Here is a 17,921-nt window from a genome sequence, read left to right on the forward strand (position 1 = left end):
GGCCTTTGCAGGCACACGGGGTTGGAACAGTTAAGCCTAATTATTAGCGCTGTCATTTTAAGTTCCTGGAAAAATCAGACGGGCGAATATCCACGGAAACAGTGCGCGGGATACGTGAAGGCTGAAGCCACGGATGTCGTTTTTGTTAATAGCCACCCATTTTACGTTTTGTGTTGCTCATTGCTCCATTTGTGCTTAAAACCAACACTCCAATTGTGAAGGTCTTGCGGTTGGCGTAGCGGCGTACTTGCGGTAGCGTCAAATGCTGTCCTGCTTGTCCCCAGACTCTGAGCGGTCTCTGCTGCTGGGTCTGCTATCCAGTCGCCTGCTGTTCGCCCGTCTGCTGCCCTCCAGTCCGGCCGCGTCCCTCCGAGGCGAGGCGGGGCCCACCTCCGCTCCGCAGGTGGTCTGGTTCGTGCCGGAGACGGACTCGGCCAGCACCAGCCGGCTCTTCGAGCAGGTGCGCGGCGACGACGGCCGCCGCTGGCTGCTGGTGTCGCTCTCGGGCCGCCGGGACGCCCACTTCCTCCGCGGGTACGCCCCCCGACACGCCTACATGATCGGCGGCAACGGCACGACGCGGTTCCACAGCGCGCGCGACTACCACCGCGAGTGGTGGGCGCGCGGCGAGTGTCGCGGCGCTCGGTACGTGCAGCAGCGCGAAGTGGACGGCATCACGGCCAGCCGCGGCGCCATGCGCGGCGTCCACCTCCGGCTGCTGTACGCCAACGAGCCCTGGAAGACGAGCCAGGAAACCAGCACAGCGCTGATGGGTGTGGTGCACGAGGAGGGTCGCATCAAGGGTGGTCTGATCGGTTCGCTGATCCTTCTCCTGCAGGAGATCCTCGGCTTCTCCTACTCGCTGCACCCGGTCGGACCCGACCACAACACCACCGCCTGGGACCGGATCGTGTACGAGCTGAACCAGGGCCGCGGCGAGATGACCGCCGGACGGCTCACCTACAGCCTCAACCGGCTCTCGCTGGTGGTCTTCTCGCACCCGCTCCAGGCGGAGCTGGCTGGCGTCGCCATCGCCAGCAAGTACACCAGGACGCTGAGCGACTTCCGCGTCGGCCAGCCGCTGACGAGTGGCGCGTGGCGCGCGCTGGTGCTCACCCAGTTGACAGCCGTGCTGGTGCTCTGCCTGATCGCGCGCTGCCAGCAGCGTCTGCGCAGATCGCTCGACGAACCCGCTGATGAGACCAACGTCTCGTTCTGGGCGCTGACCGTGTTTGCCGTGACGTGCCAGCAGAGCGCCGCAGTCCGCTCGGACGCCGCCCACTCGTACCGCGTGGCCATCACGGCGCTCTACCTGTTGTCACTGTTCATCACGGCCTGCTACTCGGGAAACCTGCTCGCCGACATGGCGCTCTCGCGGCGCGTTATGCCGTTCGACAGTCTGCAGGAGGCGCTAGACCAGGGCTGGAAGGTGACAGACGACGACGTCGGCCTGGCCATGGAGGAGATGGTCGTGCAGCCGCTGTTCGGGAGGAGGATGAGCCAGCTGCCGCGCACCTCCGGCGACCCCACGGAGGGCCGCAACTTCCGCATCACCACCAGCTCGCGCGCCGAGGTCGACTCCAACTGTACGCAGCTGGGTCGCCACGAGCCGTGCGAGGTCTGCCTGTGGCCCGGCACGCTCGTCCACATGCCCGTGTCGCTCTCGTTCAGTCCCAGCTTTGCGTACCGACATCTGTTCAACTTCCTGATTCCGCAGCTGTTGGACCGGGGCGTGGTGAGCCGCGAGATGCGCCGCTGGCAGACGCGCCGCCCGTATGACATGGTGTGTCCCGAGCACACCCTGGCGCCCCTTCAGAAGACCTTCCTCGGTACGGAGAACCTGCGCAACGTGTTCCTGGTGGTCGCCTACGGCCTGGTCTCGTCGGCAGCCGTGCTAGTCTGCGAGGTCGCAGTGCACGCCCTGTGGACGCTTTGTGTCAGGAAAGGGCGGCAGATGTGGCGCAGAAACAGGAAGGTGGTGCAAGACTGAACAGATGTTTGGTGTTCATTGTTCCCTGCCATGTTCACTGTAGTTCGCACGTCGTGTATGTGTAAGGGAGATAAGTGCTCTTAAACCACCTTTTCCTGCATGTGTGTGTTTTTTTTCTTTTTACAAAATACTCAGTGATAAAATAATAAAGGTAGAAGGCGCATATCCCTTACCTATGGTTTATTGAGTAGTAGAGTAATCTTGGGTTTATTGAGCTAAAAACAAAAAAAAAAATATTATGGCTTCATGGCGATTTAGGACTGAAGAGGCGGTGACTGACGGGTGACGATCCTACTAAGGTATGGTTAAAAATTATGCTCGAGCTCCTTCAACGCTTCAGAGGCGGATCCAGCTCAGAGTTGGGGGGGGGGAACCATAACAATTATTTATCGATTCTTTCCATGCCTCGTCCATAGGCGTAATGTTAAAATTATGCCGTTTGGGAGGGGCAAATGCCCATTTTGCCCACCCCCTGGATCCGCCACTGCAACGCTTCGTTTTGTTGTTTTGCTTTTTTCCTTCTTGTTCTTGTCAAGGCCATTTTTGTGATGGCATGGCCGACAGGATAAATTAGTTCTCGAGCTCCTTCAACGCTTCGTTTTGTTGTTTTGTATTTTTTTCTTCTTGTTCTTGTGATAGTGGCCTACAGGAGAAATTAGTTCAAGTAACACTTAATGCCTACACATACCTGTCCCAGGTGTTCGACGAGAGTGCCTATAGGCATAACCTCGCTGCGTCTATTTTCATTAGACTATTCCGCCTCCCTGTCCCATCGACGTTGTTTACATTTATTTTATCGATCTGCCAATGGTCGTGTAGGCTGTAGACTGCAATGTTAAGGGATCCATTGTAGTTATAGGTGCGCACTTGCATTACGGCTAACGAACTTTTCCGACAAGCATTAGTGACGCACTATTTTCATTTGTGCTTCATATCCTAAGTGCATTTGCTGAATGTGCATACTGCCTGCTTTCGTCCTTTGTGCCTTTATTTGTTGAATACATTTTGCGTACGAGTAGAAGCAATAGGAACCGAAGTCGGGCGCTGGGGTGGGGGCCCATGCCTATGTAGGTGATGCCTCCCCTCCACCTCCCCCCCCCTCCTCAAGAAGACTCGATTTTGTGAGTTCCAGGCTTGACCTTTGCCACCCACCAAACTTTCAGCCCCGACTAGGGCCAGTCCAGTCCCAACAGTCCTGTGACATGAGGTTATGTTTGTACTTCTTAGCCCGTTAAAATGCATGCTACCAGGGTATTCTTGCTGCTGCAAATTGCAATAATGGATCACTTGAGAACCAAGCTGACATCTGTCCCTTTTCTAAGGATCCGCCTATACGCATCCCGAGCTACTTTGCCCGGGCTGATCTTTGGTCTTGTTCTGTTAGGTGAGGCCCCAAAGAGACTTTGTATAGCCGGGGCTCCATATCAAAGCATACAAAATCTTATCATACAATCATCAAAACATACAAAATCGTAACATACAACGCGCAAAACCTACAAAACAGGCCGGATAGGGGACAGTCAAAACATACCAAAGCGCAGCATACAAAATCGTGTCATACATAATCGGAAGGTACAAAATCGTTTCACACAAAAAGGCAGTGGAAAATTAATGGCATTAATCAAAGTACGCATCATACAAAACCATTTCATATAAATTTACATCATTTCGTCGTCCTTGAGATGTCAATTTTCAGTTGGATCAAAACCTACAATCTCAACCGCGCTTCAAGCGACATCTTTGTTAGAAGTTTGTGTAGTTACGAAATATTCCACTAGATGCCTCCTCTGTCAAAGTACAGCCAAGCTTTGCACGGCCAGCGTTTTTTGCTTGTTTATACAGTGAGCGCCGGTCTCGGAGCGACGGGGCGTCCCGGTGGCGCCGTCGTCCCCCCTCCCTCAGACTGGGCAAGGTCTCCCCTCCCTCGGCAGACGGCGCGGCCCCAGAGGAAACGGCCAAGGCCGTGCCTGACTTACATCCCCGCTCTCTGCGGGCCGGAGAACGAAGTTGCGCTTGGTACATTGAGCAGCATTCTGCTCATTTTGACTATAGCTGCCGGAACATAATTCGTAAATTAAATTGAAAACTGCGAAAGAAATTTAACTGACTTAACCCTCGCCCGTATAGGGGGGGGGGGGTCGAACGGACCCCCACCCCCATGGTTTTTCGCGAATAACTCGCGTAAAAAGCGGTTGATCGCGATGAAACTTTCAGTTATGTCGAGTCAATCAATTGTACACTTACCCTTAAAAGTTCATGACCCTGTCCCAAATGAACCTTGACCTGTGGCCTATTTTTCGAGACCATGTTTGGCCGGAATCGCGATTCGGCGTATGTCGGCTCGTATTAGCCGCGCGTTTGCAGTATTTTTGCGGTTTCAAGCGTTCAAACATGTGATATGATGTTAGTCCCATGCATTATGGTGGGTGTCAAGGTCACCTGAAGGTCAGGTCAGATCATTGACCTTTGATGACCTAGGCTCACTTCTTCGAGTTCTAGGCTACTTTTTGGAGCTGATTTCGAATTAAGCAACCATTTGAGCATTTACGAAGTTGTTTGGTGTCTTCGTAACATGTTACGAAGCTGTCAGTAACGGCTGACACGTACTATGAATACCTGGCAGGACGTCTACTGATTGGCCTGACCTGACCTGACCTGGCCTAAATGCATTAAGACATCATCTGTGATCAAAACTAACACGATATTCGTGATCAGCACCCCGAAAAACCCTCATCAACCTCACTTTACGATGTTCTTATAGGTCCCGATTTTCCAGACTTGTGGGTCATTGACCTGACCTGGAAAGTCAACCAATGACCTAGGACCTTAAATTTTTTCTCGAAGCTCTAGCTCGATCAGGGGTCAAACGGCAAGGGGGGCGGTCCAACGGACCCGCCCCCCCCCCATACGTTCGAGGCTGGCAAAACACCAATACGGGCGAGGGTTAACCCGGCAGTTGCTGCAGTATTTCGCCACACACCGCTTGCTGGGTGGGGGTGGGAGAGGGGGGTAAACTTTCCCAGCCCATAGCTCGAGAACCCATAGCCCATAGCCCATAGCTCGAGGCGCAGCGAAACGGGCGAGGCAGCAAACAAAATAACGCTACGAGAGACTTCTGATGAGTACCTTCAAGTGGAGTTCCGAGGTCACAGGTCGGTTCAAGATTATTTTGAATACCTGAAATTAGGCTTATAATAGCATGGACTTTAAACCTCGAACTGGGCGTCTCTCGTAACAAACTATGTCTCCAACGGACCCCCCCCCCCCCCCCATATACGTTCGCGGCTGGCAAAACACCAGTACGGGCGAGGATTAAGGACTTATGTGTTTGTATGCTCTTTGAAATCCCTTCCGTGACCGCGTTTTCAGCCACTAGTATATAAATGGGGGGGGGGGGGGGAATTCTGTTGATCCCCAATCGTTCAGTCCCTAACCGAACTATAGCTTCGCGAAAACATGAACGTCCTACCGTAACTAAAGGAAGCCGATGGTACCCGATTTTAAGATCGCCGGTCATTAGTTGGCATTTCAATTCGGGTAAATGACTTAAAAGTCAGGGAAATCGTGGCCTATTTTAACTTTTTAAAATGAGGTTGTTAGTGAGTTTTTTTTTCGGGGTTCTGATTTCCAATTTCGTGCTAGTTTTCATCAAAGACGATGTATCCGTGCATTTTGGGTAGGTGGGGCCAGGTCAGCTCAACCATTAGGCGTCACCGCCGATATCCAAATGGGTGTTTACCGCCACCAACAGCTTAGTTACACATAAAGATATGATGTGGACTGTGGAGTTTGTTAATGCAATAAGTGAATGAGAGCTTCACTCCACAAGGAATCGTTCGGGTCGGAGCTTTCAAATTGTATTTACAAAACTTCGTCAGCGAGTCGTAATCGGGTTCAGGGGGTATCGGTCGCAAAATATGTAGCATATACACTAAAACTATTTCTTACAATGCACAATGGGACCGGAGCGAGAATTAGCGCGACATCGGTACTTTTTCGTGTTTCGTGCCCGCTTTTCACATGAAAGGGATGATAGAATCATACAAATGGTAGTCGGTGTACTTTCGAAGCAATTCCTGATAAATTTAATTAAATAATCATTAGCCATTTAATTAATTAATTAATTAATTAATTAATGAATTAATTAATCAGTTGACCTGCGTTGACCTTGACTCGGTTCGGTCATGTGATAACCCGGCAGTTGCTGGGGTATTTCGCCACCCACCGTTTGCTGGGGGGGGGGGGGGGGGCGTTAAACGCCCCCAGCCGATAACTCGAGAACCAATAGGCGCAGCGAAACGCACGAGGCGGCAAACGAAAGAACGCGACGAGACGCTTCAGATGAGTACTTGAATTTTGAGGTCACAGTTCACCATCAGATGAAGTTGAATTTTGAGGTCACAGGTCGGGTCAAGGTCAGGTCAAACACCTGAAATCGGGCTTTCAGAAGCATGGACTTCAGGACTTCGCAATGGGCGCCTCTCGTCATAAACTCTGTCAAAACGGTGCACAATCCATCATATAAGGCCTACAAGAGTGTCAGCTTCATGTAGGGGTCAGTCCAGCATAGGTCAGGGTCAAGGTCAGGTCAACCGGGTGGGCACATATCCCCGAAAATCAAAACTGATATTCGCAGCCTGTGACACATGTTCTATGGGTTATTTGGGGCGTAGAACACGATGGTGACATTCATTTTATCATATGTGTACGTGTTTGGCTCAAAAAGTTCAATTTAAGAAATGCAAGTATCATGGTCGTGTAGTAGTCACGAGACATTGCCAAGATTCAGTTCAAGATTTTGGAATATGCGGAGCAATAATCAAAAATCGAAGATAGCCATTTGATTGTTCATGGTATTGGCAGTCTAATGGCGTTTACGGCATGTCTGTATGTCTGTTCTGTGATTTTACATGATTTTTTGAACATATGCCGTTTTTGGTCGAAAACTCAGAAATCATGACGTCACTAAAACATCGATATTTCAAAAAAATTCCGACCGATTTTTTTTTTTAAACTTCGTCACAATAAACTTCAATCAATTCCCTACAGGTATCAAAAATTTGGCGCGCCTGCGGCGCGCCGTGTTTATGCTATGGCCCGGCGAAAAAAGTGGAGGCGTTTAACGCCCCCCCCCCCCCAGCAACTCGCGGGATAAGATGGCATCACCTGCCCGGTCAAGTCATGACGGAACCGGAAATTCCCATAAGCAAATAATGTAGCCACCAAAACCATGATGGGAATCTGATAGCCTGATGGACTATATAACAAATAAAGTGAGGGTCAGAAAAGTGTATCAGACACTCCGATATCAGGTACGGATATTTCCGGACAAAACTTAAATATAGTTGGCACTTGGCAGCCTTGTTCGACTCCTAGGAGGATCTGTCGATCTGTTATTCCCAGCTTCCGGCCGGCTCGTGGTAACCGCGCACGGCCAGCGCCGGCGACCTGAAGTAAAAACAAAAATGCCCCTCATTTTCGATGTAGCAGGCTGAAGCAGCTAAATTATACATTTTCTGAAAGGCAATTGATCGGTAAAGACCATATTGATAAAAGAAGAGCGCAACCTAGCGGGACGTTTCATATCGCCATTCTAGAATGTTTATAACAGTAAAATTAACTCACAATTTTAAAAGCACCTACAGACTTAACATTTGAAGCGTATTTATATACATATTCCGTTATAAGTTTTTCTTTCCATCGTGAAGCCCATGGTCTAAACATTTCTTGTTTCATGGTCTAAAGGTTAGACTCCGAAAATAATGATAAAGCCGTCTAATATACATTTTTTCTTACCTACATTAGCTGCTACTTTTCTCCGTACGAAAACGGGTCTACGATGATTGTCACAGAACTTTGCATTTGGGCTGATGTGGCGCGGACGCTATACACCATGGACGAAAAATATTTGCAGATTCGTGGTCCATGGAATTGGACATTTCTGAACTACGTGGAACAGTCTAACTCAGTTTGGGAAAGGGCGGCAAATCCACTAGTGTCGCGCTAATTCCGGCCGCGGTCCCATCGTCCAATGGCCCGTCTTTTTCAAGTTCAACCCTCACTGTAAACATCCTGTTGAACACATTTACAATGTTTGCTAGGTTAACCACTCAAAAACTGGTTGGTTCACATATGATTTAACCCTCGCCCGTATTGGTGTTTTGCCAGCGTCTAACGTATCGTGCGTTGTTACTAACGTCACGATTTATATTTGACCTGAGGTCAAATCTAACAACAACACTCGGAAAGGCCTTTGAAAGAGCTGTTGAATGCGCTTTTCTGTGGCGCTGTAGCTCTATTGGTTCCCGAGTTATGCGTTGAGTGTTTGGGAAAATGTTGAAATAGGCAACATTTTACCTTTGATGACCTCTGGTGACGTGACCTTTGACCCAGGAGCCGAGTTAGACGGGGACGTGAAAACGCCTCCCCCCAGCACGACACGGAAAACTTAGGCCACCAGCACGGCGTGGGTTAAGTTCGACCCTCGATGTAAACAACACAGCACGATATTTGCTAGCTGAATTACTGAGAAAACTGGTTAGCGTACATTACTACATTGTATTGAAGATATTTATATTTTCCAAATGTGTTTTAACCCGCGCCCCGCTGGGGGTCCTGGATTTCCACGCCCTGCTGGGGGGGGGGGGTGTTGAACACCCACTTCTAACTCGACTCCTGGGCCACGTAGCGATTCGCGGAAGGCGGCGTTCGAAAGAGCGCCAAAAATAATAACGAAATCACTTCGGTCACTTTTTTGGTTAGGCTAAAGGTCAGGTCACCAGTGGTCAAAGGCAAAATTTCGCCGATTTTCAGGTCAAATGTCGACAGTTTCCAAGAAGCCAACGCATAACTCGGGAACCGATATAGCTACAGCGCCGCGGAAAAGCGACTTCGATAGCCCTATTAACACGCGCAGTGGAAGGGTTGCGAGTACTACGCCCAGTGGAAGGGGGGGGGCGGATGTCGCCCCCCCCTAAGATCTCAGCTCCCAGTGGAGCTAGAAAGACGAAATTTGGAGGGTAGGTGGGGGCTGTTGGGAACTCTGTTGTGTGTGAATTTCATGACCCTAGGTCAATATCTTCAAGGTCAAATGAGGTCAAATGTGGTCAAATCTGCCATATTAGCGACTTTTTTGCGTTTAGACGCCGATAACTCAAAAAGTTACCAGCCGATTTTTTAAAACTTTTCACTATACGAAAGAACAAACATTTGTGAGTATGTATGGTGAATTTCTAGATAATCCAACCATAGATATGGCAGTTAGAAGCAGGGGCGGATCCAGAAAATCTCCAAGGGAGGGGCCATTAGAAACCAGGAGGCCCCCCCCCCATAATCCCACCTGTTGGAGGCCCCATCTTCCCACTTGTTGGCCCCCCCCCCCAAAAAAAAAACTGCGTCTATTGAGCTTATCTAGCTGTTCAGGCAACATCTCAACATCTGTGCAGGCTTGGAGGCCCTCTGTGCAGGTTAGGAGGCCCTGTAAAAGTGGTCATCTCTGTGAGTATAAGAGACCTCCAAGTTATGAAAAGCTTTACCAATCTTCTAACAAAGAAGTCTTCTCAGCTAGTCTTCTAAGAAATAACTAAGTGGGTAGGTAAAAAAAAAACTCATCGGATTTCGGCCACTTTATTTTCAGGAGGCCCCCTTTTCAGCTTTTTAACTTTTTAACTTTTTATTTTATTTTTGAAAAAAATCGGCCAAGGGGGGGGGCCATGGCCCCCATGGCCCCCCCCTTGTATCCGCGCCTGGTTAGAAGCCTGCTAAGGGTAAGATGTCGCCGGCTGAAGCGGCGTCGGCCGACGCGGGAAACGCGGCAATCACAATTTTGTGTTTACACACTCATAACTCAAGTTGTTACCGGCCGATTTTCAAAATTCTTTAACCATATGATTGCTTGTACATTTCTCAGTCTTCTCACCGAATTTGACGCGAATCTAATATAATTAGCGGTAAGGAGCGCGATGTAAAGACGGAACCGTCCCGCCCCGGCACAGTCTACAATTCAGGCGGCGCGTAACGGCTAGCGCCGGCCGCCGCGCCGCCGCGCCGCCGCGGCGGCAGGATGTTTGACTTTACACCGCTATTACTAGAAAAGTTGTGAACCGATTTTCTTACTTCTTGCACGAGAAGATCCGCAATTGAGTTCTGGACAGGTAGCCGAAATTTCACATTGATATTATGCTTGCGACGCGAGTTATTGGCGAAAAACAGGAGGGGTGGGCGAAATCCGCCCCCCCCCCCTTCCACTGCGCGTGTTAACCCGCGAGTTGCTGGGGGGGGGGGGGGCGTTAAACGCCCCCACTTTTTTCGCCGGGCCATAGCATAAAAACGGCGCGCCGCAGTCGCGCCAAATTTTGGGTACCTGTAGGGAATTGATTGAAGTTTATTGTGACAAAGTTTTTAAAAAATCGGTCGGAAAATTTTTGAGATATCGAGGTTTTAGTGACGTCATGATTTCTGAGTTTTCGACCAAAAACGGCATATGTTCAAAAAAAAACATATAAAAACACATAATAGATATACAGACATGCCGTAAACGCCATTAGACTGCCAATACCATGAGCAATCCAATGGCTATCTTCGATTATTGATTATCGTTCCGCATTTTCCAAAATCTTAAACTGAATCTTGGCAATTTCTCGTGACTACTTCACGACCATGATACATGCATTTCTTAAATTGAACTTTTTGAGCCAAACACGTACACATATGAGAACAGGAATGTCACCATCGTATTCTACGCTCCAAATTACCCATAAAACATGTGTCACAGGCTGCGAATATCAGTTTTGATTTTCGGGGATATGTGCCTACCCGGTTGACCTGACCTTGACCCTGACCTATGCTTGACTGACCCCTACATTGAGCTGACACTCTTGTAGGCCTTATATGATGGATTGTGCACCGTTTTGACAGACTTTATGACGAGAGGCGCCCATTGCGAAGTCCTGAAGTCCATGCTACTGAAAGCCCGATTTCCGGTGTTTGACCTGACCTTGACCTGACCTGTGACCTCAAAATTCAACTTTAAAGTACTCATCTGAAGCGTCTCGTCGCGCTCTTTCGTTTGCCCCCTCGTGCGTTTCGCTGCGCCTATTGGTTCTCGAGTTATCGGCTGGGGGCGTTTAACGCCCCCCCCCCTCCCCCAGCAAACGGTGGGTGGCGAAATACCCCAGCAACTGCCGGGTTAACGCCCTTTCTGAATAATTCTCTCAGATTTGACCTAGCGCCAACGGTTTTGCCTGCAGGGGGCAAAAACTGCCAAAATAAACGATTTTTTGGAAAGTGTTTCTGCAATAACTTTTGACTCAAGCCTTGCACGAGCTTACTTTTACCAACATGACCTGACCGGAAAGGGTCATGTTGCATATCAGTCGATCCGTATCGTCGAGCTGAACACATCCAAAGCGTTTTCATCGCTCTAGCATGCCTCTATCAAAAGGTATTCGCGAAAAACTGTTAGATACTATTCGTGACCTGAGGTGACCTCAGGGGCATAAACAGGGGTCTCGGATACTATTTTCATGTTCAATGTGTCTTAGTTTCTTGTAATTCAGTGTTTGGGAGTGTTTATAATGGCTTTGGTCCAAAAGAGGCGCCTTTCAATTTTCTTCTATTGACTTATAATGGGGAAGTCGCAAAATTGACCTGAACTTTGGTCATCGATATCAAAACTCTGAGATATGCAGAGTTTATCTCAGTATAGTTTACAGCGCGGAGCGCCGCCGTTTTTGGCACACCTTATAATACATCAATTCTACACATGTTTTAAAAATTTCAGACCAAGGTCATTTAAAGTCAGGTCACCAGGTCACTTGAAGTGATCTCACCTCATGCAAAGTTTCAATGTCCGCCATAGCTACACCAAGTGACCGATCGCTTCGAAAGTTTCAACGATTGCTAAGAGCAATAGTATGTACAAAATGTATTATAAGGTGTGCCAAAAACGGCGGCGCTCCGCGCTGCCGTTTTTGAGATATTTGTGAAAAACACAGGAGGGTGTGGTGTGTTCAAACACCCCCCCCCCCCAGCAGGGCGCGGGTTAAACACCGATGATGTACCGTTATGTTAAACGCCATGCGATTTTCTAGCCGGCGCCGGGCCGGTGCTCGGCGCCACCTGCACTGGGGGGAGGGGGTGTTTGAACACCCCCCTTCTCACTCGGCTCCTGGGCCACGTAGCGTTCGAAAGAGCGGCAGAAGTAATGAAGAAATTATATCGGCCACATTTTAGGTCAGCTCAAAGATCAGGTCAACAGAGGTCACCAAAGGTAAAATTTCGCCACTTTCCAGGTCAAACTTCGATAATTTCGACAAACCGGCCCATATATTAGGAACGGTTTAGCGTGCAGGGGCCAAAAACTGCCAGAATAGGTAGATGGTTTTTGCGGGAACTGTTTTTCTGCAATACCTTTTGACTCAAAACATGCACGAGCTTACTTTCAGCAGCATCGTGTTCCTCTCGTCAAGGCGACGCATCGAAAGAACTATAAGTTGACCTCAAAAGTTCAACTTGAAAAATTTACTTTAGGTCAAGGTCATGACCTCATGACAAGGTCATGACCTCAGGTCAATGTCATGACCTGACCAGAAAAGGTCATGCTGCATCAGTCGATCCGTATTGTCGAGCCAAACACATACATATAAGGTTTTTTCATCGCTCTAGCATGTCTCTGTCAAAAGTTATTTGCGAAAAACTGTAGGATACCATTCGTGACCTGAGATGACCTCAGGGACATAAAGAGGGGTCATGGGTACCATTTTCCGGTTCAGTTTGTCATGCCTACTTGTACTTCGATATTTGAAAGTGATTAAAATGACGTTCGGCCAAAAGAGTTGCCTTTCAATTTTCTCCCATTGACTTATAATGGAGAGGTCGCAAAATTGAACTGACCTTAGGTCACCGATATCGAAATTCCGAGAGATACATTTTGTGTATCATTATTATAATTATTGTATACATTATGTGTATTGTGTATACTGTTGTTTTATCAGTTGCTCAAAGTTTCAAAGTGATCAGTCACTCGGTGTAGCTGTGACAGGCATTGAAACTTTTCATGTAGTAAGGTCACTTGACGTGATATGGTGACCTGACCTTGGATGACTTTGGTCTGAAGTTTTCACAGAAGGTGTAGAAAAGATGTATGATAAGATGTGCAAAACACGGCGGCACTCTGAGCCGCCGTTTTTTAGATATTCGCGAGAAACCGGAGGGGTTGTTCCAAACATTCCCCCCCCCCCCCTCGCAGTGCGTGGGTAGAGCTATGTGACCAAGGATGAAGGTGTTACATACCTATGCACGTTTGCCTCATTTACCTACATATGCACACCCGCCAATATAATAGATTTCTCACGGTCTTGATGCCCGCTTCTCCTCGTCGCCTGCTCGGCACCGGTCCACGCGGCACCCGCAGCGTCGATAGTCGGCCGGTGCAGCGTTCAGAGGTATCGTGTTCCCGCCTGCTCGGAACCATTCCCCTCGGCACCCTCCGACCGCCCGCAGCGTCGATAGCCGGCCGGTGCAGCGTCCAGAGGTATCGTGTTTCTAAGGGACTTAGTGGCATTCCACTCTATTTCCTGGTGGCTTCCAAAAAAAAACACTGCCACAGCACTATTACCCCATCTGGTGGCTGACTTGTTAAATATCAATTCACCCGGCGTCAACCAGAGGCATTTTGTACCTTCCGATTTTAGACGATGCGATTTTGTATGATACGATCATCTCGTTTTGTAGGTTGCAATTTTGTATGATAAGCGTTTGTTTGATCTGCCATTGTACGCTCCAATTTTGTACGTTCTGATCATTGTTTGATTTGCCATTGTACGCTTTACCCATTGGACGGTAAACTTTTGTACGTTGGGATTTTGTACGCTGCGCTTTTGTACGTTTGGGCTGTCCCCTACCTGGCCTGTTTTGTAGGTTTTGCGCGTTGTATGTTGCGATTTTGTATGTTTTGAGGATTGTACGCTGCGCTTTTGTATGCTTTGATAGCCACCCATAGCCGGAAGGATGACAGGAATTAGACGTTGGTCTCTGAGGCCACCCTGGTGCACCGCAGAGACTGATCATTCCTCGTATACACTCTAAAAAATGAGTACTAATTTCCTAGTTATCCGGTCACTTTTCACTAACTATAAATAGGAGTAGACTGTAGACTGGCCACCCAGCTTCGCAAGCCGTCGCCTCACCGCGCGAGAGCCTGCACTGTACTGGAAAGCTACTCACGTCGGATGAAGGTGACCACCCGGCAAGGATCAGAGGGTTTGAGGCGCGGAGAAGGATTTGTGCGTCTTGAGGGTAGGTCAGAGGGGGACCAAACAACCGGTGTGGCGAGGTCAGCCCAGCGAGTGCAGCCTTTCCGGGGTGACCGTACGGGAGGCCGAGTGGCTTACCTCAACGGGACACAACTGTCCCACCGGGACAAATTCTGTCACTGTAAAGTCGCGACAGTCGCGGGTCCCTTCTGCCCAATGCCCAAAGGCTTCTTATAAATTTGTCCAAAAGCTCGGAGATTGTCTTGTTGGACCGATAGAGCTTGCTCCTAACAAAACGAACGGCGCTGGAACCGTCAGTTCCATCCCCAACCACCAGGTGTCAGGGCACTCGGCTATCTCGGCGCCTCGGACGTCACCAGTCTGTTGACACGAGCCAAACCTCCCAGGGAGGTATCTTTGGCAGCCACCGTGACCAACAGCCAGCGTTCCACCTGTCACCCTCATCCTCGGCGATCAGCGAGCTGGTCAGATCCGCCAAAAGCCGGACACCGAGCCCCGAACAGTGGTGATTGTCGGCGACTGATGCCAATAAAGCCGCCTGTCAGAGGCACCCGGGCGCGGCGTGGGCAGGTGTGATGTGCCTGTCAAGACTCTAGAGTACAGGGCAAACGGTGTCTGCGTCTGATAGCTCAGCACTCGGCGCGCGCACCCCTTTCCAGTCGACACCCCGGATTCCGGAAGGCAGAACGGCGCGAGCCAGGGCCAGGGGCGGGGGCGGCTGGCGCTGCATGGCCGGGTTTATTTATACCCCACTCGCTCTCCAGCGGGTGGCCCCGCTCGGGGTGCGGCTGTCGGAGCCCAGTTCCTACCGGGCCGGCCACACCGGGAACCGAAACGTGCCCTCCTGCCGCAATGGCGAGCCGCTACCCCGGCCGCTATTCTGAGAGCGACTGCCGGAGCGGGGCGGCAGTGGGGCAGTTAGCAGGCGCCAGGCAGACCGAGTTCCCGACTAACAGCTACACGGAGACACAAACAATGGGAATCGCATAACATGGCTCGAACCTGTGCGGTTGCTGGTTTGAGCTTAAAACCAAATGCCTGAGAATCAATCGCCTGTTCGGTATAGATACCACGGGCACCGACCATCCATGACCCACCTCAATCATTTCACGGATCAGGGTTCCTACATGAGCTTAGGTACTATATCAAGCTCAGGACTCGCATTCTCGATTTGTTAGATATTTTCGGCCCTCGCACTTTCCCGTTCCGAGGCCAGTTCTACCCAAGTTCTACCAGCAGAAAAATAGCCGCCTGCCGGAATTTTTTGCCTGAAGGCCGCTTCACATACGAAGCGTAAACGCGATACATAAGCGGATAAGGGCTTTCGTAACGTAAGCGGAAAGGGCTTTCGCGTAGGATAGCACTGAAACGGCCTATAGGCAAAAATTCCAACAGGCGGCTATTATTCTGCTGGTAAAACTGGCCTCTGTTGAGATCAATAGGGGAAGTACGGAAAAATGTTATTCTGGCGCCGGGAATCATCTAAACTATCTCAAGCAGACATAATCGTGATTTTTCTGCAATCCTTTGGGCTTTGAAGGTCTGATGCTTCACTTTTGCAATATTGACTTTGGGTGACGTCATTTATGTCGTCACTGAGGTCATATCAATTTTTCGTCTATAACTCCCGACCAGATTGAGCTGGCGAATCGGGAAAGCTACCAATGGACTCGGGAAGACCTGCGAAATCGAATGATATGCGACCTGGCCTCCTTCGGCCTCCTTCGTGACCTGACGGGCTCTGACCTGATCGTCGTTGCGAGGAATGTGTTGGGCAGCCTATTTTTTCTTATTATTCTACTTAATATTTGTAAACATTTCTAAAAATATAAATTCGAACGACCGTGAAGAGAAGTATAATTGGAAACCATAAATTGAAACTGACGCCAGCTATGAAGGGCTAAAACGATGGGTGGCCGCTTTGCCCCGGGTGGCCGCTTTGCCCCACTCTCCCCCTATCATTACCAGTGAACCTGCACCAACCATTTAACCTTTATAGCATCCGTTTCCTAGTTCCGGATCGTGGCACTGGTCAAAATGATTTATCGAGAAAGTTAATAACTGTGCGAATCTACCCCAAGCCCAAATGTATTGGCAAAGTCAATGCTCATTATAAAGAGGACCGAGATTGCAGGGAGCATCCACCGCGTCTTCTCTTGTAAATTGCCGTAACACTTGATTACCCGTGTATTCCGGGTAGGGTCGCCCGTCTTATAAATGCAGCAGCACGTCGTGTAACTAGTTGTTCCGACATGCGCGAGTCAGTTGGTGCGCTTGTGAGGGCCGTGAAACTTAGCGACCTTAAATCTAGTTTGGCTGATCCTTCAGGCTGTTCTTCGTTCACAAAATTAGCTTGTCAACTGGTCGGATTGAATGGATTTTGGTCAATGGGCTCTCGCATGAGCCTCGCCTCTCATCCGAGGATTGAGATTAATCAAATCATAATTTAAAAAAGGACGAAGAAGACATAGGTGAGCGGAAAACCAAAAAATGAGCATAAAAAATGGTTCGTTGGATGTAAGCAATGGTATGTTTAAGCCAGGTTTAAGCATCGTTAGTAATAATATTGTGATGCTTACCCATCATGATGATTCTTACCCATCATGAGCATAAGGTCATTTTTCATCACAATAATATTAAAAATGGTTCATTTAATTGAATACATGGGACTTTCATCTTTGATATAGATAGACAAATTGAATTATAATTGGAAAACAATGCGGAACGTTTTTGGTTATATTACTTTAAATTGGCTACACATATGTTTCGATATAAATCTTTTTCAAGCCATAAAGACAAAATAAACTGTAAATAATTCACCTAAACATCAAACTTTGATGTTTAGGCCAATTATTTACAGTTTATTTTGTCTTTATGGCTTGAAAAAGATTTATATCGAAACACATGTGTAGCCAATTTAAAGCCAACATCACACTTTGATGTTTCGGCGAATTATTTACAGTTTATTTTGTCTTTATGGCTTGAAAAAGATTTATATCGAAACACATGTGTAGCCAATTTAAAGTAATATAACCAAAAACGTTCCCATTGTTTTCCAATTATAACTTTCATCTTTCAACATATAAAGGTGTATCAAATACATTTTAGAACTCGCTGCCATTGAGGCCATCAACCTCAAAAGTGGTGAGGTCAGTGACATTTAAAATGAACTTTCTTTTAGGTGACCTATAAATAGAGATGCAGTGCAGAACCGGTGTGAACTAGTTATATGTAGGTGACCCATTTGGTCAGTGACCTGACCAGAGCGCCACTTTTACTTTGTAGCCCTCAAACTTATAACTATAACGATAAAAAATTAATCAAGAAATATATAGGTACCTAGCTTACTTAACGTTAACTTGGAAAATAGAATTGGTACGGAATTCAATAAAAGTAGGCACATTTAATAAAATTTGCAGATGTGCCCCGCGCCCAGCACATCTAAAGGCCTCATCTTTGTCATCTTGCTTTTATGATAAATAAAACATTGCATTTCTGACGTGAGGAAGTAAAAATTACATCCATAGTAGATTAAATTAAGACATTAACTTTTAACCCGCGCCCCGTTGGGCTCTGCCGAGCAACGCGCCCCGTTGGGGGGTCCATTTTGCCAACCCCCCCCCCCCCTAAGATCTCGAGAACCACGCAGCCTAGCG

The sequence above is a fragment of the Amphibalanus amphitrite genome, unplaced genomic scaffold (assembly GCF_019059575.1).
Source record: "Amphibalanus amphitrite isolate SeventyFive unplaced genomic scaffold, NRLGWU_Aamphi_draft 000933F_arrow, whole genome shotgun sequence".
In the NCBI taxonomy this organism is placed as follows: Eukaryota; Metazoa; Arthropoda; class Thecostraca; order Balanomorpha; family Balanidae; genus Amphibalanus; species Amphibalanus amphitrite.